This window comes from Brachyhypopomus gauderio, unplaced genomic scaffold (genome assembly GCF_052324685.1).
Source record: "Brachyhypopomus gauderio isolate BG-103 unplaced genomic scaffold, BGAUD_0.2 sc37, whole genome shotgun sequence".
In the NCBI taxonomy this organism is placed as follows: Eukaryota; Metazoa; Chordata; class Actinopteri; order Gymnotiformes; family Hypopomidae; genus Brachyhypopomus; species Brachyhypopomus gauderio.
Window position 1 is genome coordinate 2,213,044 of NW_027506867.1, and position 27,285 is coordinate 2,240,328.

The following is a 27,285-nucleotide window of genomic DNA, read 5'->3' on the forward strand; positions in this document are numbered from 1 at the left end:
TTTTACATGATGTCACCTTACGGGCTCCGTAAAATATAGTAAAATCCATAAAAAAAATTTTTTTTACTGTCATGTCAATGGATTCAATGTAAACGCAAGAAGCCGCTTTCGCCATTCCGGATGGCTCAGTCAAAACCATTACGTCTTAATGAACCAATACATACATCAGCGGCGAAAATTATTGTAAAAATACCAGGTTTACGTGTTTTTATTTTCTAACATGAGCTAAAGCACAGGGTAGACTCAAACGACAAGAGTTTACAACTTCATCTTCAACCTTTTCAGCCCTGGTGCGAATGTGATCCTCACACGTCCCTGGATTCACCAGTTACAACTACAGACACACTAGAAAAAATCTTGTTTCTTATTTTATGTCACCGTTAACTACACGGGGATGACGCGAACTTAAATAGGTAGATAGATTGGCCTATTATCACAAGAGCTTGTGGTTAGATCTGACAGTGTTCAACGCTGTAGCGAACGGCAGTAACTTTGTTTTACTGCAAAATATGAAAACGATTGAAATCATTAATAACCCAATTAAATCCACCCAATTTAAAATGTACGATGTGGTAAATGTAGTGGTAAATGTACGATGTGGTAAATGTAGTGGTAAATGTACGATGTGGTAAATGTAGTGGTAAATGTACGATGTGGTAAATGTAGTGGTAAATGTACGATGTGGTAAATGTAGTGGTAAATGTACGATGTGGTAAATGTAGTGGTAAATGTACGATGTGGTAAATGTAGTGGTAAATGTACGATGTGGTAAATGTAGTGGTAAATGTTCGCTCTTCTGACATGTCCGCGGTGTAGCACTAGGTCCTGCTTCTCGTCCAACTTAGCAGTAAATGAATGACATGAATGAAGAACGTTCGTATGATTGAAACGCTATTTGGCCTCTATGAAGGTTCTGGGCGGAAACTGCTGTCCACTGCCATTGAAATTGCCAATTTCGGAAGTGCCCTGTTTGCTAATTAAGTCAATATGATAATTAAAATATAATCTCCCGACACCCCCCCCCCCCCCCAAACAAAAAACTCATCGGATCTACACGATTCACGTAGGTCACCCTTTTCAACTTCAAAACGGCGAATTTCGCCGAAAGGTGACAGATTTTCATGCCTGAAAAATGCGCAAAATCCAACCAAAGTGTGCATGCGTGAACGATGCATCCTTTTACAGTAGCTCCGTTTGCGTTTTTCTAAAGTTTACTTTCACTTTATTTATTGTGTATTTATTTCAATTACTATTGACTTAAGCTGTCCCCTCCCAAATATGCTTGTGGGGAGAGTTTGTTTATATTTTCATTCTCCGCGGCGCAGCATGGACCCATTGTTATACGAGGGATCAGCTGATCGCACTGAAACCGGCAAACATGGCCACTACGGATAATAATTACAATATTCCCTGTGAGCTTTGGAGACGGACACACAGGGGATGCAGAGAAGGAACAAACAACGAACTGGAAAAGCGAGGGCGACACGGAAAATGTGTTTTAGAGAGAAGCGCATATAAACCTCTTCTCCCCTCGCTCATCATGGGTGACGTGATATCACTGAACAATAAGATGGATGAACTATCAGCGCAAGCCAGGAGTCAAAAGGAGTACCGGGAATGTAGTTTATTGTGCTTTACTGAAACATGGCTACACCAGGACATTCCGGATCACAACAGTTCCATCGCTGGCTTTCAGACTGTTCGAGCTGATCGGGGCTACACAGAGAGCCGTAAGCGTAAAGGAGGGGGGCTTGCTGTTCTTATTAACAAACGCTGGTGTAACCCAGGTCATATCACTGTTAAAGCACAAACATGCAGTCCGGACACTGAGCGGTTGGCTGTTGGTCTCAGACCATATTATTTACCACGTGAATTCTCACATGTTATTGTGGCGGTAGCTTATGTTCCTCCTTCTGCCAACCCGACAAAAAGAGAGCATTCAAATCGGGAGATAGGGAGGAGGTGAGAACAGTTCAGAAGAAACTGAAAAAAGCTATCAGGGAGGGAAAAAATGAATATAAGAGGAAGCTGGAGTTGAAACCAGCAAAATAACATGAGGGAAGTGTGGAGTGGAATGAGAACCATCACTGGCTGCAGGTCCAGTAATAGTAATAGGAATAGAAGGCAATGTGGACAGAGCCAATGAGTTCAATGTGTTCTTTAACAGATTTGACACTGTAGGATCCGTCCTCCCCCACCCTGACCCTTCTGCTGCTGATACTGTAGCACACTCACCTCCCACCCTCCTATTCTCCTCTGATAGCTTGTACCCCTCCTCTGATGGCCCATCTCACACCTCTATCCCTCCCCCATCCGTCACACCTACAGTGAGTCTCACTGCTGACCAGGTGAGAAGACAGCTGATGAAACTCCACAATAATAAGTCTGCAGGCCCTGATAGTGTCCCACCTAGGGTGCTTAAAGCTTGTGCCAAGCAGCTATGTGGAGTACTGAGTCACGTCTTCAATATGAGCCTGAGTCTCCAGACGGTCCCAGTGATGTGGAAGACATCTTGCATTGTTCCTATACCAAAAATGCCAAGACCAAGTGACATTAAGGATTACAGGCCAGTAGCACTGACGTCCCACATCATGAAGACCTTTGAAAGGCTCGTCCTGGATCAACTCCGGCTCATGGTCCAGTCATTTCTGGACCCTCTCCAGTATGCCTATATACCTCGCCTGGGAGTTGAGGATGCCATCATCTACCTGCTTAATCGAGTGTATGCTCACCTGGACAAGCCAGCCAGCACTGAGAGAGTCATGTTTTTTTACTTCTCCAGTGCGTTTAACACTATTCGGCCCGCTCTTTTGGGTGAGAAACTGAATGCGATGCAAGTAGATGCCCCCCTCGTGTCCTGGATTGTTGACTACCTGACTGGAAGACCACAGTATGTACGTCTTCAGCTTGTCAGCAGCACTTGTGTCTGACAAGGTGGTCAGCAGCACTGGAGCACCACAGGGAACGGTGCTCTCTCCCTCTCAGCAGACTGAGGAGGGAGGACGCCAACAGACTCAATAAATTAACACGCAGGGCCGGTGATGTAGTGGGTGTGGAGCAGGACTCTTTGGATGCAGTCTCTGATAGAAGGATGCTGTCTAGACTGCAATTATGGACAATGTCTCCCATCCACTACACAATCTAGTGATGAGACACAGGAGCACATTCAGTGCTCGTCTCATCACACCAAAATGTACCACAGAGCAACACAGGAGGTCATTCCTACCTGTGGCCATTAAGCTCTATAACTCCTCCCTCAATACATGACACAATACAGGACACTACTGTTTATTATCAGTTCATTTTTATTTTATTACATATGTGCAATACCTACTTATTTTACATTTTATTTTAAATTCAATATTACGATGTTTATTCTTTATTATATAATTTATTTATATAATAAAGAATTTATTATATAATACGGTTGCACTGTTACAAGCAATTTCTCCCTATGATTAATAAAGTATTCTGAAAAAGCCAGGGAAGTAAATGTCAACCAGAGGTGATCAAACTAAACCTTCCTAAAAATAACAAACGGGACATGAAAGGAAACTTGATAGACCAGGAACAGGAGTAAAGGGCTCTACCTCTAGTCGCTTACCTTATTATTAGAGAGAGAATGCACAGGAGACTAGCAGACACTTAACCAAGGAAAGGCTGATTGATGCCACTACGTGAATTCTCTCAAACAGTGCAACTGCCTTCCTTAAATAGGAGGGAAGACAGCTGCAGGTCATCACTGCTGATTACGGCGCCGTCTGGAATCGAGTCGCCTCTGGCACTTTAGCTATGCGTGTGGCTCACATTTAGTGTATTGTATGCGTATTGTATGCGTGTGGCTCACATTTAGTGTAACGGCGTCATTTTTTCAGTAACGGGATAATATAATTAATAACTTTTCCTGTTACAACGCCGTTGACGTTACTGGTCATTAAGGGTGTACTCACACTAGGCACGGTTTGCTCGTTCCGTGCTGGGGCCCGGTTATCCCCCCTCCCCACTCCCCCGCTGGCCTGCACTCACACTGGCTTCAGCAACCCGGCCCGAGCACGCTTACGTCATCACAACGCCGCTTTATTTGGAAAAAAGCGCGCTCGCACAACACTATAGAGTTCAAGATTCTCTTTTTATTGTATTTTTGGAGTCGTTTTGGGAGTGCAGAAACACGGTGCAAGCACAGATTTATTGATAATTTAACACAACGATTGTCTGCTAATCGCTTTGCCGCTATGACTGTTTAACGTGAGCGTCGCATCACTGATGTCATGTTTGAGTTCCAGCGAAATGAACCAATCAGACGAGGCACCAAGCGGGCCCGGGCACGGATAGCGCTCACACTAGAAGCGAACCGTGCCCGAGTCCACATGAATCGTGCCCTGGCCCACCTCTTCAAAGCGGGCCCGAGCACGGTTAACTGATCCGGGCCCGGGCACGGTTGGAGCGCTCACACTAGCCAAACGAACCGTGCTTCGGCAGGCAACCGTGCCCGGGCCCGGATCACAGAGCCTAGTGTGAGTACGCCCTAAAAGCGGTGTGTTACTCAGTGGTGGACAAAGTACACCAATTATGTACTTGAGTAAAAGTACAGTTACCTTGCATTGAATATTACTCAAGTAAAAGTAAAAGTATTCACCTCAATTTTTTACTTGAGTAGAAGTACAAAAGTATCTGCCTTCAAAAATACTTAAAGTATTAAAAGTAAAAACCTTTTTTTTCTTAGCGTCACATCAAAACCCCTAGGCCTACTCGATCAAAAGGTGAACAGGAAACAGTGCCTTACATTTGCCTAGCAAACACAAAATACACAAAACTAGCCTATATTATCCTCACAACATTCATCTCCAAACTTTATCCATATTAATAATTCACACTAGAAAGGTAGACAAGTGGACAAACAGTTTTATATAAAAACATAATTCACCACCAAACAGAACAATAATTTCGAACTGGCCACTTCAGTCCTAGCTTGGGGGACTTTTTCTGAGGTTCTACGTTGTCAACCACATGGCGGGACAGGGAAGCTAGAACTGTGTGCAGCCCAACCAACTGAACTCATAATATTAAACTTGGCCGAATAATTAATATAATAATAATCAGAGTTGCCAACTCTCACGCAATGAGCGTGAGACACACGCATTGACTGTCTTTACCAGAGACCGTTTTCACTCGCACTACACTTCACATACATCCGATTTCTCACAATGAAAAAAAATCTAGTTTATTTACCTCTGATCTACATCTATGATTCAATGAGTTACTAGTTCGCTGTGGCGCCAACCACTGGCGATCGATTGCGACATAATACTTAATTTGTGTCCAACAATTTACACTCGCCGCCACCCCCGCCAACATTTTACACACATGCCGCCGCCGCCCCGCCCCCCAACCCTGATAATAATAATTTTAATAATTTTGCTTCGCTCATATTTACTTGCCTTCGCCTCCCTCATAGGAATAAATTGCGAAGTTCGCTTCGCTTGGCCAAATTCGCGTGTATGTCCCCGGCTTTAACGTTTGATGTGGGAGTCTCCTGTGTTAAACTGGCGCTTAGCATCTCCACAGATTGCAATTCGGGTACTAGCACATTGCTTTGGATAAAAGCATCTGTTAAATGTAGTGTACTTCAATGTGATATAATTAACCGGGGTATATAAACCTACTAATCTAATGGTGAACTTACTTCGATGTGTTTTTTCAAGTTTGACAGCGAGTTCATAAATGATGACAGCGATGTGTTCTTCGGAATGCAGAGGAGGAATACGAATAATTCTTCTTTTCGAGGAATACAAACACTTCGGCTAAATAAGGCCAGGGGTGTTGGGGGAAGACATCTGTTGCAGCCATGTCAGATACTCCATTTAGCGTACAAATCTTAATCTCTTACTGAGCGCTGATTGGTTATAGTCTGTGACATGGTACACTTTAACCTTTCGGTATTTTATTAAACGTTGATTTAAAAATGAAAAAGGAACGAGATGTTTCTGTAAATGTAACGAAGTGAAAAGTACAAATTTTCGCTTTGAAATGTAGTGAAGTAAAAGTATAAAGTCTTACCAAATAAAAGTACTTGAGTAAAGTACAGATACATGGAAATGTTACTTAAGTACAGTAACGAATTACATTTACTTAGTTACTGTCCACCACTGGTGTTACTATATATTGATATACTAACAGTAACCTGAGCAGACCCCTGCCCAGGCTAGTGAGGAGTAACAGATCTCGATAGGTCACAGTTCTCGGTGTAACACCTGTTTAAATTAACAAGTTAGTAAGCGATTGGCTAAGGCAGCGTTATGGTAGCCAATCAGAGTAAGTGTTGTTACACGCGCGCCGAAGCACACCAGTGACACGACACAAATGGGAGAAGAGGCAGATATGGCAAGTCAGTGAAAACAACAATAATCTCTAAAGCCAACATTTAAAAAAATATATAACATAAAAGTACTGGTGATGCCCTAAAAGAGGTTTCTCTAGCTGAAGAAAAGTTCCTGAATGTCTATCAGAATGGGTATTTGATTTACATAATTAATAGAAGAAGTTTACTTCTGTTGTGAACAAACCAGTTGACTCAGGTTGAGAATTTGATAGATGTAAATGCACTTTATATTGTGTAACTTTTTTTTACATTTGGAATTTAAGGATTTTATCCTGTACTGGTCTGTTGATGTGCAATAAGTATCAAGTTACACCTTTCTGATCTAGTATCAAGTTACACCTTTCTGATCTACTCATTTCAACTGACAAAACTGCTTTTTCAAAAAAATCCTTATTTGGCATATACAGTTTTTTAAAACTGTAATGCAAATAGTTACTTTCCCTGGTAACGAGGTAATTTTATTATAGAGTAATTCAGTTATTAACTCAGTTACTTTTTTGAACATGTAGTGAGTAATTACTTTTTTAAAGTAAATGTTCCCAAAACTGGTTTTAAATCACTGCACCCCCTGTGTGCTTACAGGACAATATAATGGCATCCTCCTTGCAGACAGAGGGTGTCCGTGCCTGCTGTATGTGATGACACCATACCATGACCCTGGACCCCAGTTATACTACAACCTGGCCCTCTGCAGAACAAGAGCAAGGGTTGAAATGACGATCAGGATCCTCAAGGCCAGGTTTCAGTGCCTGCATGGGCTCAAGGTCACCACAGAGAGGGCATGTGACATAGATTGACCTTGAATGACCAAGATGGCACCACAAACTGACACCCTGGTACTTAGGTGCGCTCTGTTTTGTTTGTTTTTGTGTGTCTGGTCACTCTCTTGGGTATTCTTACACCAGACAAGAGCTTTTAAACCTCAGGACACCACCACCTATGGATCCATTTCCTGTTTTTATTGCATTTGCAATGGATTTACTACATACTTTGATTTGCAAAGTGAGACACAGAAAGAGAGGTAAGCGCGCAGGTGTGCGTGTGCGGCTGAGGAGACGTGGATCACGCACAGCCTTACCTGGGACTTTCCTCTCCAATGTGCGCTCACTTAGTAATAAAATGGACAAACTGGCACTGACGAAAAGCATGAACAGAGACTTTTCCACATCCTATGTTACGCTTCACGGATTCCTGGCTGAGTGAGGAGATACCGGACTGTGAACTCCAGTTAGATGGATTTAATATCTTCTGCACGGACTGGCAAGCTGCGCTCTCCAGCAAGGTTACAGGTGGAGGTGTCCGTTTCTACATCAACAGTGGTTGGTGTACGGATGTAACAGCGATCACTAAGCACTGCTTTCCCTCTCTGAAATATTTTTCACTCAGAGGTTAAAGCTTCCAAAACCGGTGGCGAGGACAACAAAGCAGTGGACACATGAGACTGCTTTGAAACAGACTGGGACTCAATGAGAACTACCTGTGACAGCTTGGATGATTATACAGACACTGTAACCTCATATTCACTTTCCCAAATAAAAGCAGAAGTGGACAGGAAAATAACAGCAGGGGGAAAACTTGAGGGAGGCCAGGGAGCGGCGCAGAAGGTAAGTACTTGTATAAGTAAAGAGATCAAGAGAAAACAGACAAAACACCAACAAGGAGAGAAAACTGACTGAGATCGCTTAGCATGGGGACCAACCGATTCAGCAGTGACTTGCTACAGCTCTCTCCCTTAAGTAGGGAGGAAAACAGCTGCAGCAGATCAACGCTGATTGTGGGAACTCCGCCTGGAACCGACCTGTGGGCTCCTCCTAGTGGCGGTCAGAGGAACCACACTGGAGCCAGCCCTGAAACACCAGTTACATTCTGTTATAGGACAGTCACACACATTACCATGTTTAATCAAATGAAATACTATGATCAACATATTCAACATATACTGTACCTCCATACACCTCCCAGTATTCTTCCATTTTGAGGCAGCAGAGATTGTTTCATCAATCATCATCCTGCAACAGGAATTTAGATTTTCTTGTTAAACACGTATATTTATACACATCAAGTAAGATTTGGGAACTGCAGGAGGCTCATTTAGTTGCACCACACCACTGGGGAGAAGGCATTAAACATGTTAAGAATATCAATGCAGTTCAGTTTATGAACTAAATGTAATGAACATGCCTTTAACATAAGGAGGTGTGTCCTGGGGGTTAATGGCTCAGATGAGCTCCCTCCAGTGATTCCAGGAGTGATGGGCCTTCCACTGTTCTGTGAAAGTCCCAGCTCCTCTGCCTGGGTAAAAGGTGGAGGTGGTGCCTCCCTCCTGTTTTTCTTACTTCAGCCTTTTTCCTATTAGCTACAAAACCATAATCAACTGAAGGGCAAACATAGCTTGATAAAAGTAAGAACATTAGGTAGTTGTGTTCAAGTCATACCACTTAGACTATGTTTTTATATTTCATCTTCACTTACTGCCATGTGCGTTTAATCCCACTTGGATTTCACCTAGGTAGTGATAGGCAAACGATACCGATGCTTCGGAGCTTGGGTCACTCTTCCTGAACGGAGAGCTGAAGCAATGCTTCAGACGTCATCACTACTTCGGTCCGCAGTTCACTGGTCGATTACGTTTTGAAGGGATTCAGTGCATTTAATTGGCTCAGAGTTGAACAGTAGATGAGTAGTTTTGGCGCTAAACACAGTATTTAAGATGCACCATTATAACTTAGCAATGTTGGGTTGTACTGTATGTTTCAGCAATGGCTCAGCCGCAACGTAAACAGAAGGGCTGAACGGTTAACAATCCGTCTGGCAGCTTCTTCTACAGGTAACAACAGTCCAGCTTGAACTGTCCCACAATGAGTATCTTCTCGATGTAGTCACGAGGCCACTATAGAGCTTCAGCACAGGGACTCCACACGGTGCAGCTGATGTAACAAGGTAGCTTACGGAGCTAAACCTTTCACGCTACACCAAGCGAACGCAGTCTCCGCAGCATGTCTGCACAGTGTCTACTCAGTTTTGTATTTGTTACAAACTCCAGATGAATTTCTCACTGTGTTTCTCTTTAACCCTCCATCCACAAAAACAGCGCTGTGAGAAAAACAACAGCGCTGCATCTGCAGAGGCTCGCTCTGCTGTTGGGGGCTTCCCGCCTGCTCACAGGCAAGAAGGACCTCATGGAGAGCTTCCTGACCGCTATCAGCCGACTGGCTCTGGACGCGGCTCAGGAAGTGAGGTAGGCAACTCACTTAGTCTCTATGGCCCTGGAGTCAGCAATGTGTCCATCAGCAAATTAATGAGTCAGCCATGAGAGTAATTTTAAACATGTCTCCTCAGGTTCTATGCTTGTAGCTGCATTACACTTTTGTCCAGCCATAAAGATATTATCAAAATGGTGGACAAATGTGTGCCTCCAAAGGAGAGATCGAGCATTAAAGACATCATCTTGAAGAGCAAGTACTTCTAACAACAAGATAATGAACAACCATAACCATGTCTGTAGCGTATAATTTTCATACATGTACAACAATACTAATCAGATATTTTGGTCTTTTCTTTGAAATATACAGATAAACATGTTCACATCACAGGATGACATCATCATTAAGAAACTCTCCAACCGATTTACTTTATTACATTATGTTGTCTATTATTTTATAATTTGTCACTTTATTTCATTATTTTATTGTGTTTGTTTCCTTTTTATCTTAAATTTCTTTTAATATTTTATTTTTGTCTTATCTTTTGTCATGGTATGGCGGCCCCCTACCGGTCGCCTCCGTCCACACCGGCAGTTGTTGTCGTTGTTGTTGTGTACGTCCCTCGGGTGGGCGGGGCCCGCAATCCGTCTCACCTGAGGGTCGTTTGTTTGTCTATATATGTCTTGTCTTTGTACCGGTTGACCACTCGTCATTATATCCTTCATTTAGATCAAGTCACGGGTTTTTGGTTTGCGCACTTTTCTACTAAACCATACAATTTCCCTGAGACTTGGCGTGATTGCTTCCATTTTATTTCGCTCACCCTGCCCGTCACATCTTTGCTTCCTTTTAATGTTTCTACTTTAGTTATTCTGTAAAGCACTTTGAGTTGCATGTATGTATGAAAGGTGCTATACAAATAAAATTTTTTATTATTATTATTATTATCATCATCTGAGCTCACATCACTACGCTCAAATATCGATGACATAAAACATGTTTTGCCAAACAGTTTTCTCTTTCATCAACAGACAAGAGCACCAACTCTGCTATGAAGGGATTACAGTGTACTTACTGCCCCTTGTACACTACACCATTTCTTGTTAGTTTACTACTGCCCCTTGTACACTACACCTTGTTAGTGTACTACTGCCCCTTGTACACTACACCATATCTATGTTTCTTGTTAGTTTACTACTGCCCCTTGTACACTACACCTTATCTATGTTTCTTGTTAGTTTACTACTGCCCCTTGTACACTACACCGTCTCTGTTTCTTTTTCTTTTCAATGTCTCTTATCATTTTTCAAATCTGTTCCTTTAGGGCAGGGGTGTCCAAAGAATAGAATATGGCCCGCACTTCAACTTTTGCTTGAGTGAATTGCACTTACTATTGACCAAGGCTGTTGCTCCACTAAAAAGGACATTCGCAGAAAAAAATTTCCCCCAAGTTATTAACATTGTAGATACCATGCTAAACCAGCAGGTGGCAGTACCACTGGCAACACATTGAACAAGCTTGCTTTGACGGAAGTAAGGGTGTGTCTACAGTCCAGGTGTTTAAATACCCTGAACAGCCATTCATCTCTCTCTCTCTGGTTTGACTGACACTAAGGTTAGACCTATTAAAGAGAGGCTCCGCCATCTCTCTCTCGCCGGTTTTCTTTATTGAGAGCATGCGAACTTTGGTACAACTAACAGCAAACAGTAGTGATGGGTTCGGCAACACTGATGCGTCGGCACATGCGCCAATCTCTTAGAGCAAACCCCGCGTCGGTGCGCGTCTCGCTTTCAGCAAGTCACATGACCGATACTGGAACTGTTTCAACGCGCCAAACTGTGTTTATAAGGAAGCCCATCTGTCGGGATGCATCTGCCAAAAAAATCACTGAACTTTAGCGGTACTTTGATGTCTTTTCATCCAAAACTATGGAACAGCCTCAAGGAAAGAGAAAGTTTTCTGCTGTGTGGGACCATTTTGATCTTACATCGGAAAATAAGGTATTTGTTTTAATTTCGTTGTTGTTTCATCTGGTTTCTTTCAGAGCTTCCACTCGATCTATCTGAATCCAAATTCATCTCAAATCGGCTCTTAGTTTACTATTCATATTATGTTCTGCAGGTTAAATGTCGCATTTGTTTGACAGAACTGTCATATTTAAACAAATCCACCTCCTCAATGCTGAGGCATTATAGGCCAAACATGAGAATGAAATCCCAGATACACCCAGGATAAACTCAGGTATACAACCATTTTACAAATTACTCACAGCTGCCTTTTTTTAAATAAATTTTTATAAATGTATTCTTTACTTCATTTTTAACCATCAAGCTTCCCGGAAGCAAATGTTGGATGAGGCTCTCCTGAATTTCATTTTGATGGATTGCCAGCCCCTCAGCATTGTGGAGAGTGAAGGGTTCAAGGAATTGGTTCAAGTCCTTGAGCCCTCATATGTTTTGCCAACCAGAAAGGTTTGTGTGGAAATTATCTAAAGTAGTAGTTGATAAATCCAATTTATGTCATCTTTCATTTAAATGTATTTTTGATTTGACTAATTTTCAGACCATCAAAAAAATGGTGGCCAAAATGTACGAGGAGGAACGTGAATGAGTTAAAATGGAAGTACAGCAAGCTGTGGCAGTGAGTATAATGGCTAATGTGGACATCTGTGAACATGGAGGCTTACTTGGCTCTTACCTGTCACTACATTAATGAGAATTTGCAGTTGTGTACATCTGTGTTGGCAGTACAATACTTCCCACAAAGTCACACTGCTGACAATTTGGCCCAAGTCAAAAGAGCCATAATGGAGGACTGGGCCATAACCAATAAAGTAAAGTGTCTTGTGACTGATGCAGCACCAAACATGATCGCATCCACTAGACAGCTCCAAATTCGGCACTCAATTTGCATTCCACATACTCTCAATTTATTAGTTAGAAAATCATGTGATCAGATCCCCACACTTACATCCATCAGGCACAAAGCTCGGCACATTGTCACACACTTCAGATCAAGCACTACAGCCAAGGAGAAGCTTGCTCAAGTGCAGCAACAGATGGGTCGACCAACCCTGAAACTTATAAATGAGGTGCCAACACACTGGAACAGCACATATGAAATGCTGTCAAGGCTGCATGATGAGAGGGAACCAGTGTGGGTATCTCTGGCCTCTCTAAGAACAGATTTGTCTCCACTTACAGCTGATGAGCATACCATCATAGGAGAAACACTTCTTGTGCTTGCTCCTTTCCATCAAGCTATAGTGGAGTTGTCTGAAGAGAGGAGAGTGTCAGGGTCAAAGGTCATCCCGATGATGAAAATGCTCTATCTTGCACTAGAGCGTAATGTTTCAAACCTGCACACACAGGCAGCCATACACCTACATGAACACCTGAAGCGTCGAGTCACAGACACTGCTTCCAGTCTGGAGTCATTAAGTGTGTTGACCCTAGCAACACTTCTAGACCCCAGATTTAAGTCACTCGGGTTCCGCAGTTCCTCCAAGGGCAATGAGGCCATCAGTAGACTGCGGTCCGAATGTGCATCTGTAATCGGACAGACAAATGAGCCCCAGCCTGGACCATCTTCACAACAGCTGTCTGCATCCACGTCAGGCATGTTATTCAGCATTATTTGTTTATTGTTGTTTGGACATCATGTACTTAAATGCCAATTTGTTGTTTTTAGATAACCTTTGGCACCATCTTGATGTTGAAATAAGCAGACAAACCAAAAGTGCCACTGCTGATGCCATCCAGGAGGTGCAGAAATACCTGGCAGGTGGCAATATTGCCAGGTCTCAGAATCCCTTGATATACTGGCAAAACCAAAAGGCTATTTATCCAAATCTCTTCCAGCTGTCCTTACAATATCTTTGCACTCCAGCCTCATCTGTCCCGTGTGAGCGAGTATTTTCTACAGCTGGAGAAGTTGTTTCAAAAAAGCGTAACAGACTAAAATTCAAAACATTGGAAAAACTTTTTTTTTTTTAATAAAAATTTGTGAGAAAAAAACAAGCATCCTCATTCCAAACACATTCATTTTTTCACGTTATTTTACATGTTCACATTATTTATTGACTGTATCTAAGAATATCAATTTTTTTTATGTAACAATATATGATATACTATAATACACAATAAAATACAATGACTTAAAACATTTTGTATAGACTAGGTCATCAAATCAGTCGGTCAACTAGGTTGCCTGTAGTGATTTTTAAGGTCCAGTAGGTGTCAATATTCAGTGACACAGTATCGACACAGTATCAATACAGTTTCCCTATGGGTCGAAACGCTTCATGACGCCTCATTTACCCATCACTAGCAAACAGCTGAAAGTCGTACTACTTAATTAACGAGCCCGAGTTATGGTGTAATCTAACCAGCAATCGATTAACATTACCGCGACAACAGATTCACCGAACTACTTCAATCAAGCTTGCTAACGCGGCCACACGGACTGAATCAAAGGCGATCAATTCCCTATCGGTAAACCGTGAACGAGACTCTCATTCCTGGACGATTCCCAGCACACCTGGACAACGTCGCTTTATCAACGAGGAGCCTGCGGTGGAAATTCCCTCCTAATTCAGGGAGGACGACGACACTACCCAAAACCCTCAACACGTGAGACTCTTACCACTGGGCATAGTTACTTGAACGGTAGACTTATCTAAGTTTAACTAAAACCTTCTCAGTGTTTTGTGTTCAACTTTGTTTAGATAGTCTTCATCAAGATTTGTATATACAAAGTTCTCTTTGCTGTGCATGCCACCATCTTTTATTTATCTGATTAATTGACAACTTGTAGTCTTCCCCATTCTCAGACACACCACATTAATTTTTAGTTATTAAGCCAGCTCCATTACTCTTTGTTCTGACCACGTTGGAATAAACCAGCTGAGCTCATTAACATACAGTCGCGCTGCTCTACTGTTTAAAGTCTGCGCCATTTTAGTTGCTTTGTTCTCTATAGGAGAACTGAAACTACAACCCCCGCCTCCTCAAACGCGCACAAGCGCGTGCACACATTACTCTCCTCCCCTTTTTACTTACACACACACACACATACGCTAGATACCCAGTCTTAACTGTAAATATACTGATCCTTGTTGATGCTGTTTGTTTTAGAATAGTTGGTTTTAAATAAATGTATAATTTATTTTCACCAAATTGTCTGTGTTTATGTCATTCAAAAGTGGTTGTTGCCAAAACCTCCAAAGAATTCATAGTTAAATCCTTCAGATACCGAACCATTAATTACCTTTAGTTCATAACTAAACTTGTGGTTATGGTATAATTAGAATATGAGACTGATTCTAAATTAATGAGAAGTGTGCAAGTGTGTCCTGATTAGATTTGTCTTCTCTGCTGATAAGGTAGGCTTGAGTATTCCAATTTACTTTTGGGCTTAGACTGCTTGTTACCAGGTTGTTTTGCTGGTTCTACAGTTAATTGCTATTACTAGTTTCAGGTGTAGTTTCAGGTTAGCCCAAGGTGTGAAACTGCTGGGAGTGGCCTTACTAGCCACCAGGCAGATATATTGAGAGGTGTTCCCTACTAGAATTAGTGTGCAAGTGTGTCCTGATTAGATTTGTCTTCTCTGCTGGTAAGGTAGGCTTCAGTATTCCAATTTACTTTTGGGCTTAGACTGCTTGTTACCAGGTTGTTTTGCTGGTTCTAGAGTTAATTGCTATTACTAGTTTCAGGTGTGGTTTCAGGTTAGCCCAAGGTGTGAAACTGCTGGGAGTGGCCTTACTAGCCACCAGGCAGATATATTGAGAGGGTGTCTGTAGCGGTATACAGCGACTAGACAGATTACTTCTTCTACCTCGTCCCATTCTACATCAACACAGAGGCAATCTCCTTCAAATTTGGCTAAGTATTCTCTTACTACATTACCATCAAGTTAAAGTGCAGCAGTGAAGTAAACATGTGTTTTTCAATACCTGCTCTTTCATCCCACAGAGCCAAACGTTCCCATCGTTACCGCAAGAAGCGCAATGCAAGGAATCTCATCCATCCCCCAAGGTCGTCACATTCTCAGACCAGGGTGATGGGTGGACTCTGGAATTGCCAATCTGCGGTTCAGAAAGCTGACTTAATCTGAGCCTTAGCATCTTCTGCACTTCCTGGCTTTGACTGAGACCTGGATCACTCCTGAGAACTCTACGACTCCAGCAGCCCTATCCTCTGCCTTTAACTTCTCCCACTCTCCGAGACAGACTGGCAGGGGTGGTGGCACAGGTTTGCTCTTGTCTAGGAAGTGGAACTTCACTCCACTTTCATTCTCACATCTCTATATCTTCTTTTGAATATCATGCTGTTACTGTATCTTTCCCCACTAAACGTCATATAATTGTCATTTACCGCCCTCCTTCTCTTCTAGGTAACTTCCTAGACGAGTTGGATGTTCTTCTGAGTCTCTTCGCCATTGATGGAACCCCATTGATTCTCCTCGGTGACTTCAATCTTCCATCGAACTGCTGCTTTCATCCTTCAACCTTGCTCTTAACCTGACCCCTCCAACGCACAGAGCAGGCAACATCCTAGACCTGATCTTCAGCAGACCGGCCCCAGCGCTGGATATGACAGTAACCCCCATGCACTGCTCAGATCATCACTTTCTATCTTTCACATTCTCCCTTACTGCTCTCCCTGTCAATGCCTCTCCTTTAGGCTCATCATTCTCTCGACGTAACCTGCACTCAATCTCTCACTCATCTCTGGCTTCAACTATCCTTACTACCCTTCCACATCCTGATTCCTTTCGATCTCTTTCCTTGGATACAACCACAGATACATTGCTTTCTTCACTCTCGTCTGCAGTTAACCTTTTGAGTCTTCTTTCCTCCAGGCCAGCCAGATCCTCCCCACCTGCCCCGTGGCTGACTAAAGTCCTATGCAGCAACCGGAGAGAGCTAAGAAAGGCAGAGAGGAAGTGGAGGAAGTCCCAGCTTGACTCTGACCTACACTCCTATCAGGCTCTCCTCTACAAGTTCTCAACAGACATTACTGCTGCCAAGTCATCCTTCTACAAGGAGAAACTGTAAGAATCAGCGTTGGATCCACGCAGGCTCTTTAGGATCTTTTCCTCTCTTCTCAAACCCCCCTCTCCCCCACCACCCTCTTCACTTACCCCGGAGGATTTTGTCACCTTCTTTGAGGAGAAGGTTAACAAAATCCGTCAGTCATTTTCCTCCTTCTCTACTTCCTTCACCAATACTCATCCTCTTGCCATTAATTCCTTAACATGTTTTTCTCCTCTTCCACAGATGAGGTCCTACAGCTACTTAAATCCAGCAACCCAACAACCTACCCACTGGATCCCATTCCATCCACACTCTTCCAGACAGTCTCCATGGATCTGTTACCCTTCATCACGTTCATCATGAACAGTCATCAGGCCAGGTCCCAGCTGCATTCAAGACTGCCAGAGTGGTCCTAATTCAGAAGAAGCCCACCCTGGACAGCTCGGATGTCTGCAACTACCGACTGGTATCACTCCTTTCTTACCTATCAAAAATTCTTGAGTGTTCTGTATACAACCAACTGTCTCTCTTTCTCACCCAGAACCTGCTCCAGGACCCCAACCAGTCGGGCTTCAAACCAGCACACTCAACAGAAACGGCCCTCATAGCGGTGACTAAGAAGCTCCAGACTGCAAGAGCATCCAAATTGTCATCGGTTCTGATCCTTCTGAACCTCTCTGCAGCTTTCGACACAGTGAACCACAAGATCCTCCTATCTGTCCTCGCTGACCTGGGAATTGCGGGCTCTGCATGGAAGTGGTTTGAGTCCTATCTAGAGAGACGTTCTTACCAGGTAACATGGAGAGGGTCTACATCTGCTCCTTGCAGGCTCCTTACTGGTATCCCTCAAGGCTCAGTGCTAGGTCCTCTCCTCTTTTTATTTTACACCCGTTCTCTTGATGTAATTACCTCTCATGGTTTCTCGTACCACTGCTATGCTGTTGACACTCAACTAGTTCCCACCATCTGATACTCGGGTTTGCAGCCGTATCTCGGCATGTCTGAGTGACATCTCTTCATGGATGGCAGCTCATCATCTAAAGCTCAATCCCAGCAAGACTGAGCTGCTGTTCATCCCTGGAGCTACAGGTCCTCAGCAGGATCTTGCCATCTCATTCGAGAACTCTTTGATTGTTCCGTCTAAAGATGCAAGAAACCTTGGGGTGACTCTGGATGACCTGAGTCGGTCATGTAGATACTTTCTCTACAACATCCGACGTATCCGACCCTTCCTCTCTCAGGAGGCCTCCCAGGTGCTTGTCCAGTCTCTTGTCATTTCAAGGCTCGACTACTGCAACTCTCTCCTGGCTGGTCTTCCTCTGCAGGCTATCAGGCCCTTGCAACTGATCCAGAATGCAGCAGCAAGGCTTGTTTTCAATCTACCCAAGTTCACTCATGTCACTCCACTGATGCACTCCCTTCACTGGCTTCCCGTGGCTGCTTGCATACAGTTTAAAATTCTGATGCTTGCCTACAAAACCAAAAATGGACCAGCTCCTTCATACCTTATGGCAATGGTCAAAAGTCGATCCGCACCTCAAGCCCTTTGCGCTTCAAATACGGCTCGGCTTGACACGCCGTCCCTCAAGATTCATGGAAGACGCGCGACAAGATGCTTCTCTGTCCTGGCTCCCAGATGGTGGAATGAACTTCCACTGGCTATCCGAACAGCGAACTCTCTCACGGTTTTCAAACGCAGACTGAAGACCCATCTCTTTGTAAAGCACTTATAAGCACTAATCTACTGAAGCATTGGTATAAATCGTAATTGCACTTCATCTCTGGGAACACTTGCTAATGTAGTCTTGTAGGTATTTCAGTCTTGCTAGGTATTGCTCTGTGTCTAATCTTATATTTTGTCTTTCTAGGTATCAGCACTGGCAACTGTTTATGGCAGTGCTTGAGTAGTTTGGACTTAAACCTGTTTATACTAGATAGAGATGCATATTCTGACTAAACACTTAGCACTTTTGTAAGTTGCTATGGATAAGAGCGTCTGCTAAATGCCGTAAATGTAAATGATTAATAATTAAGGTAAAACAAATTATATCTACTTTTAAAAGATTTGTAGGTGAAACCCCTACATAATTGGTGCCCCGTGTGAGGAAGATTTCTGGCTCAACCATAATTGTTTGATATCAACCATATTTTCATATCACAGGCTTTCAAGCCATTAGAATAGGACCATCTCCAAATTCGCCAGAAGAGGGCGCCAGAGCGCTTAAGTCTTCCTATAGAGGAAAGCTAATTCTTGGTAAGTTTAGTTTGGTGATACCTTGTTCTAATTCAGAGGTGTCAATTCCAGGTTCAGAAAGTAAAATTCCTCACCAGGATTTTGCTCAAGCTTGCTAGATTTTCTAATTGGTGCAATCCAGGTAAAATTAGTGGAATCAACACAATCCAGGAAGCCTGAGCAAAATCCTGGTGAGGACTTTTACTTTCTGAACCTGGAATTGACACCTCTGTTCTAATTTGTTTACTACTATTCACATTCATTGAGCAATCAACTGAAGATCAGTATATTTTACTCATTTAATTTCTGATTACTTCAATAGTAATTCAGTTGCTTTAACTTGTGTGGCATCCCACTGATTTCCCCTGTACTGCAGAAGTATTGGGATAATTATTTAGCACAGTTATCAGACTTCACTGTCTTTGTATAACTTCACTGTTGCAGTCTTTGGTCCATTGTGGTAGTGTTTAGTTTCAGAGACCATAATCACCTTTTGCACAACTGTTTTTACCCCAGTTTCAATTTGGCTTGTCTATCTAGGTATTACCCTTTTACCTGCCCACATTTGCCAGACACAAGGTCCTGGCACATTAGCTAAGCCAGATTGTACAGAGGCTGATTTGATTTTGTCCCTTTTTGAACTAGTCTATAGGTGCACTTAGAGACTAACTATGGCTTTTCTAAAGCAGAATACTTGTCCATCTCTGGTTGTTCAGCTCCTTCAGATGCTTGAACCAGGTAGAAAGCAAGTTGACAAACCTCTAAAGGACTCCTTTGAGGAGACCCCTACTGTTCCAGATCTAGTTTTTAAAATGTTCCTTCTATGTCGGCAGCAGGCTAGCCTAGAAGTAGAAGCACTACGTAAGGAAAATAGACTTCTTAAACAGGACACTGCTAAGCTCAGTTCTGAGGTTGAGAGCCTTCGCCACAACCTTCAACTGACCACTTATGCACTGAATGACGTGCTCACCGAAAGTGAACGTCACATGGGCTTAACAGAAACTGCCCGCCTCCAAAGGGAGAGTGAGATTGCCTGTGCAAGAGCGCAAGATTTCCTTATAACTAGATCTGGCACCTCTAGACCTTTTAGTTACTATAGAAAGCCAATATAGTCAGCACTCCACAGGTGATGATGCACCTGTCATACATCCTAAGGCCCCGGCTCCAGTCCCCATGAGTCTTAGATTAGATGTAAATAGTTCTTCCTCAGAGTATCCATATTATACTACTGACTGTTCAGTTTCTGAAGCTCAAAGTGAAGCCTCTGTGGAGAATCACCCTCCTAGAGCAGATGCCCCATCTGCATCCTCTTGCTATGAGTCAGCAGAGCCCTCTTACTCGTCCCTAGCTTCTACCCCCTTACTTTCGAGTAACAAAAGGAGTAATACTAAACCTGCTATGTTTTTTGACCCTCCTTATTCTCTGCATGATGTCCAGACCAGGGACATCCCATCAGGTACAGCAGCTAGGAAGCCTTACTTAAACACTGAGCATCATTCCACTAACCCACGCACAGGCTGGCACAGTGATGTACATGCTCCAGCTATTTCCTCAAGAGGAAATGCAGAAATTTCCCAACTTGAGATGCACAAAGGCTCACTGTTGCCCCCTATGGACACAGAGCAGGACAGCAGGAGGCATGCTGATGTACCCCACTGGCAGAATGTACAGTCAAGGGACGTCTCACCAGGTAGAGCAGATAACGGTCCTTACTTAAATGCTGAGCATCATTCCACTGACCCACGCACAGGATGGCACAGTGACGTACATGCTCCAGCTCTTTCCTCAAGGAGAAATGCAGATATTTCTCAACTTGGGAGTCCTAGTGTTATGCATCTCAGCATTTTCATTCCAAACTTTTTCTACCTGTCTCCACCAGGGGGCAGTTCTGGGGACATTTGCATCCCATTAGGCCACCCTTTGTTATGTACATGCAGTCACTAGATGGAGGGGGGTGGGGGGTGATGGTGTGAACCAGTGATCAGTTCATTGTTCTGGTGGATGTGTTTACTGACTCAGAAGAAAAAACCCTGGCCTCCCCTTGAGAGTTTGAGGGAGATTGTCTGTGTGGGTACATATATGAGTAAATTTATGTTGGGATGAAGGTGTGTAGGTGTATATGTGTTTGGGTGAATATAGAATCAGAATATCTTTATTGTCATTATACCAGGTATAACGAAAATTAAGGTGTCTTACTTGTGGTGTAGAGTGTACAAAAGAAAAAAAAAAGAAAGAAAAAAAAAGAGAAATATAAAGACTAGGTTTAGAAATTACAGAATTTACAAGAACGTCTTTAACAAAAGACAAATAGCTTTAGAAGCAAACGTCTCTACAAGACCAACTGGTAACATCAAGATGCAAATGTGAATGATCAGCAGTTACAAGTGATTTAGTGTCCGAATAGCAGTGGGGTAAAAGCTGTTTCTCAGCCGATTTGTCCTTGTTTTAATTGCTCTGTACCTTCTACCTGATGGTAGCAGCTCTAAGAGATAATGACTGGGGTGAGAATTGTCCCTGATGATTTTATGGATTTTTTGTAGACAACGAGAGCTGTGTAGATCCTCCAGGGTGGGTAAGGAGCACCCAATGATTTTCTCTGCAGACCTCACAATCCTCTGTAGTTCTTTTCTGCATGCTGCAGTGCAACTGGAGAACCACACACAGAGTTCGTGAGTGAGGATGCTCTCTATGGTGGAACGGTAGAAGGACACCAACAGCCTCTGATTAATGTTGTTCTTCCTGAGGATCCTCAGAAAGTAGAGTCTCTGTTGTGCCTTCTTTGTAAGTTCCTTGGTGTTCACACCCCAGGATAGGTCCTCTTGAATGCGAATGCTCAGGAAGCGAAAGTCTGTGACCCTTTCTACACAATCCCCGTTGATGGTGATGGGTTGAATGATTTTAGGAAGACAAAACGAATCAATGACGAGCTCCTTTGTCTTTGATGTATTCAGACGTAGATTGTTGTCTGTGCACCACAATGACAGTCGTTCTACCTCATCCCGATATGCTGTCTCGTCGTCTCCGGTGATAAGCCCCAGAATGGTGGTATCATCGGCAAACTTTACCATGGTGTTGCTGTTGTGAACAGTGGTGCTGTCATGGGTGTAGAGCAGGGGTAATCAATTAAATCTTTCCGCGGTCCATTTTTGGCAGATAGCTCAGACCTTAGGTCCGGGTCCGCGACGCCGAACGAAAGTTGTTGAGCCGAGCGGAGCGGGGGTGGGGGGTGTGGGGCGAACGAAAGTTGTTGAGCGTTTTGGCGAACGAAAGTTGTTGAGCGGGGGGGGGGGCAACGTAACACTCAAATAGGTGGTGAACGTAACACTCGTCTGAAAATAAATTCTGCGGTTTAAAATATAGTCTCCCGTTAAAAAATTTTTGGCATTTGGGTCCGTATCCAGTTAATCAGGAATGTGATTGGGTCCGGACAGGACGGCGTTCGGGTCCGGATCCGGACCGCGGTCCGCCATTTGGTGATACCTGGTGTAGAGGGTGTAGAGCAAGGGACTGAGCACACAGCCTTGGGGGGCACCTGTACTGAGGCTAATGGCTGAAGAGGTGTGAGGTCCCACTCTGACCCTTTGTTTGCGCTCCGTCAGGAAGTCTTTGATCCACAGACAGGTGTGAGAGGGAAGACCCAGATCCAGCAGTTTGCTTATCAGTCTGTGGGGGACAATGGTGTTAAAAGCGGAGCTATAGTCCACAAAAAGGAGCCGGGCGTAGGTTCCCTGCTGTTCCAGGTGGTTTAACACTGCATGAAGGGCAGTAACTACTGCATCCTCTGTAGACCTGCCAGTCCTGTATGCAAACTGATGTGGGTCGAAGTTGGATGGAAGGAATGAAAGGATGTGATTTTTAACCAGTTTCTCAAAGCACTTCATAACCACCGGGGTTAGAGCAACTGGCCGGTAGTCATTAAGGCTGGTGATTTGAGATGTCTTTGGTATCGGTACTATGGTTGAAGATTTTAAGCAGGTTGGAATGATTGACTGTGAAAGTGACCTATTAAAGATCTTTGTGAGAATACCAGCCAATTGATCAGCGCAGTCCTTCAGCACACGCCCAGTGATACCATCAGGGCCTGCAGCCTTTTTTGGGTTTATGGACTTCAGTGAGCGCCTTACATCTTCCTCCTCCACAACAAGGGTAGAAACAATGTTACTACTACCCGTTGAGTGCAGTGAGACGCAATCCAGTGGCTCCTCAAAACGTGCAAAGAAGACATTAAGTTCCTCCGCCAGTGTAGAGTCGCCCTCAGTGATCCCACGACTGTTCTTAAAGTTTGTGAGGTGCTGTACTGCTTGCCACACTTGCTTTGTATTATTACTTTCTAGATGGTTGTCAATCATTATTTTGTAGTCAGCTTTTGCCTTCTTGATTCCTCGTTGCAGGTTTGAACGCGCTGAACAGTATAGGGCCCTGTTACCAGATTTGAAAGCAATGTTCCTTTCTTTGAGTAGCAGTTGGACCTCTTTGGTCATCCAGGGCTTCTGGTTGGGATATACTCGGATTTGTTTGTCCACTGTGACTGTGTCAGTGCAGTTTTTTATATAGCATAAGACACTATCTGTGAACATGTCCAGATCCTGATCTTCAAAAACATCCCAGTTTGTGGTGTTGAAACAGTCCTGCAGTTGTTGTGAAGCTCCTTCCGGCCAGGTTTTAATAGTCCTGGTAGTTATATGAGCCCTTTTCTTGAGGGGGGTGTAGGATGGAATTAAAAACAAGGACAGGTGGTCAGACTGACCCAGATGTGGAAGAGGTGTAGCCTTATAACCCATTTTGATATTTGTATACACCTTGTCCAATGTATTTGCTCCTCTGGTAGCACACTTTACATGCTGATAGAGTTTAGGAAGCACTGTTTTTAAATCCACGTGATTAAAGTCCCCAGCAATGATATGTACTGCGTCAGGGTACTGGTTTTGTTGTAGATTAATGCTGTCATGCAGGCTGAGTTTGCATTGGCATCCGGTGGGATATAAACAGCAGTTAGTAGAACCACGGTAACCTCCCTCGGCAAGTAAAAGGGTCTGCATTTAACAGTCAGAAATTCCACATCTGGGGAACAATGACTGACAACAGTAACTGTGTTTGTACACCATTTGTTGTGAATGTACACGCAGAGTCCCCCTCCTTTAGACTTACCGGAGGCGCTGTTTCTATCCTGACGCTGTACTGTATGGTCCGTTAACTCAATAGCGGAGTCCGGAATAGCTGGATGTAGCCAGGTTTCGGTGATGAGTAGAATGCAGCTATCCCTGGTGATGTTATCTGTTACCATATGGAGTTGCAGTTCATCCATCTTGTTGGCTAGCGATCTTGCATTGGTGAGAAAAATGCTTGGAAGCGGTGGTTTGTGCGGTTGTTTACGCAGCTTCGCTAACGCTCCAGCCCGGCAGCCTCGTTTTTGTTTTCTCTCACTTCGCCGTCGCCGACTTCTACCCACGGGGATAGTAATCCACGGTGCTCCTGGACTCCTTGCTATGTCTGCAGGTATGTTGCGCGAGTATAAAAACTCTGCTGTTAAACTTAATTTGCACTGAGCTCCTACTTTTAGGAGATCAAGCCGACTGTAGGTAATGTTTGCTTCCATTATTTCCAAGGGAAAACGATGACAAAAAAGAAAGAGAAACAAAAGAAGACAACAAAAAGTACAAAAAAGCAAGAAACTACACGAGAATAGTAAAAACGTATGCTAAAAAGTGTAAAAAGTACACCAAAAGTAAGAGCACTGTGCCGCTGCGTCTGTGCGCGCCGCCATTCACTGTCTGACATAGATGTCCAATGTAGCAGCAGTTGGTGAACCATTGCAGTGGTCATTTGAGCTGGTTTTTTTTTTTTTTTTTTTTATAATGAATATTGATAATAATCTTTATTTGTATAGCACCTTTCATACATACATGCAACTCAAAGTGCTAAAAACTATTGAAAATAAGGTTAAAAATTTACCTTTCTCTCCCCCTCATTTCTATCCTGTCGTGTATGGCCCACCTGTATGGCCCTCATTCTTTGTTATGTACATGCAGCCATTTGGTAATGGGTGATAGGGTGATTGTCACATTTGATGGGTGTGATGGGTGATCAGAGTGAATGATGGTGATAACGATTATGTATGTATCCACCCACATGTGGATAAAAATCCATGCAACCACTCAGTTTACCACTCATTTCACTCACACTGTTGACTGAGACGCAACTATGGCAAAGTTCTACCATACACAGCAGGTTTTGGAGATGATGCTCAACGATGTCAACCCCTGTGACTCTGAGGGAGAAGAAATCATCCTGGCTGTCAGTAGTGACTCTGAAAACTCTTCTGGTAAGATTGACTAAATGTCCTTTTTTTGGACATTATGGCTTAGGTTATGGCTGTTGTGTTTTTGGAAGAAACACACTGTAAAAAGTACCATCTCGAGTTAAAATTGCTCAAGATTATTCTATTTCAAGTAGCTGAGGGTTTTTTTATAAATGTATGTAAAAATATCTTTACCTTATTTCAAATAAGGTTAAAAAAAAATCAGAGCTATTTTGACTAATCAAAATGCTACTTTTTGCACTGAGAACAATCCAATTTCACATTATTTCAACCTTTCACTAATCAAATCTCATACATATGTTCCTGTAGATGACGAGACTTCATGTCCAGAAAAGAGAGGTCGTATAGACACACACGAGCAGCTGACAGACGGCAAAAGACGGCACAGTGTGGCGTGAGGAACAGATTGGTAGACATCATGGAAGGCATCACAGCCCAATTGAATGCCATCCCACGAATGGAGAGCCAACTGCTTTTGCCAGAACTAAAGTCTCGAGTCGCTTACAGAGTTTCCTCTTTCATCTCTTTGGAAATGCTTCGGACAATACAGGAGTGGACTGTTCAGCATGCACACCAGACGACACAGCATAAACTGGTTTGTGGCCCTCCCTGAACTAATGGCTTTCATTGCCATCCTCATCCTGAGAGGGGTTATCCGCCTTCCAGCGGTGCAGGATGCATGGTCTGCAGCAATGCAGCAGCCCTCCATCAAGATTGTCGCTAAACCGGTTCCAGGACATCATGCGGCACCTGCGCTTCGACAGCATGGACACACGCAGTGAACGAACTACAACTGACCGGTTTGCTGCAATCTCTGATGTTTGGGGGTCTTTCGTTGCCAACTGCATCAATGCTTACAACCCAGGAAGGCATATCACAATAGATGAACAAATTTTCCCATCAAAGACCCGTTGCAGTTTTCTTCAGTACATTGCAACAAAACCTGACAAGTTTGGGATAAAGTTCTGGGTGGCATGTGACCTGAAATCTAAGTATGTGTCCAACATAATCCCATACCTTGGAAAAAGACTCCAGTCGTCCCACGGGGGAAAGACTATCAGAAAATGTGGTGATGAAGCTGTTGGAACCATTTATGGACAAAGAAAGAACCGTTACCACAGACAATTTTTTTCACCTCGCTGTCACTAGCGAAACGATTGCTGGGCCGAAAGACCACCCTCCTTGGTACAGTAAATAAGATTTGTCGTGAGCTTCCAGACTCTGTCAAAAAGAATTTGGACCGTGAAGAAATCAGCACCCAGGTGTATTCATCCTCTGATGCCACACTGACGGTCTACACGCCAAAACGGAGAAAGACTGTATGTATCCTTAGTAGCATGCACAGTATGGTGGAGACTGCGGACATGCAAAAAAAAAGCCCAACAGTTACAGACTACAACAGCCTAAAATGTGGTGTTGATATCATGGACCAGATGGTACAAAAGTACACCGTACAATCAGGAACACTGCGTTGGCCAGTCGCTGTGTTTTACAACATGATGGGCATTTAGGCATGAAATGTCAATGTGCTTTTTCAGGCATGCACAGGTGTAAAAGAAAGACGGGCAGACTTCTTGATGAAGCTTGCAGGAAAGCTTGCACAGGCTCATTTGGCAGCCAAGGAGGTGGCCAAGGAACAGAAACGGATTCAGCAGCAGCAACCACCCACACCTGACACAGGGAAAAGGGCATTTTGCCAAGTCAAGTGTGGGTGCAAGAACAACCATGCCACTAAGCGATGTATTTCTTGTACTAAGTTCACATGTGGCAAATGCAGAAATGAGATGATCTGGCAGTGCCAGGTGTGTGCAGGGAAATTATAAATGTGCTGATCCTGAGTCTATAGTTTGTTTCCGTTATATTATGTTTCTTGTTATATTGTTGCATGCTTATTTTATATTTTATTACTTTTTAACTTTATTATTACTTCATCATCTTTATTATTTTATTACAGAGTTAATTTCTTTACTATGCATATATCAATAAATCTATCTTGAATCTAAATTTCCGGCAATGTTGACGTTTTGGGGGGGTGGTTGGCTGAACAGGCTACTCTCTGCAGTGGGGGTGGTGGGGCACCACATTTAAGGCACCTCCTCCTCTACTCTTTACTG

At 43.4% G+C, this 27,285-nt stretch overlaps 1 protein-coding gene and 1 long non-coding RNA gene across 2 annotated transcripts in view; both read left to right on the top strand.

Moving 5' to 3' along the window:
* Positions 1–27,285, top strand: part of LOC143485632 (uncharacterized) — a 169,344-nt gene that overhangs the window by 95,310 nt on the left and 46,749 nt on the right. The window lies entirely within an intron of this gene.
* LOC143485703 (uncharacterized) lies at positions 18,772–26,580 on the top strand. Its single transcript, XR_013122992.1, has 3 exons — positions 18,772–18,873; positions 25,078–25,174; positions 25,481–26,580. It is a non-coding gene; the product is annotated as an uncharacterized LOC143485703 (long non-coding RNA).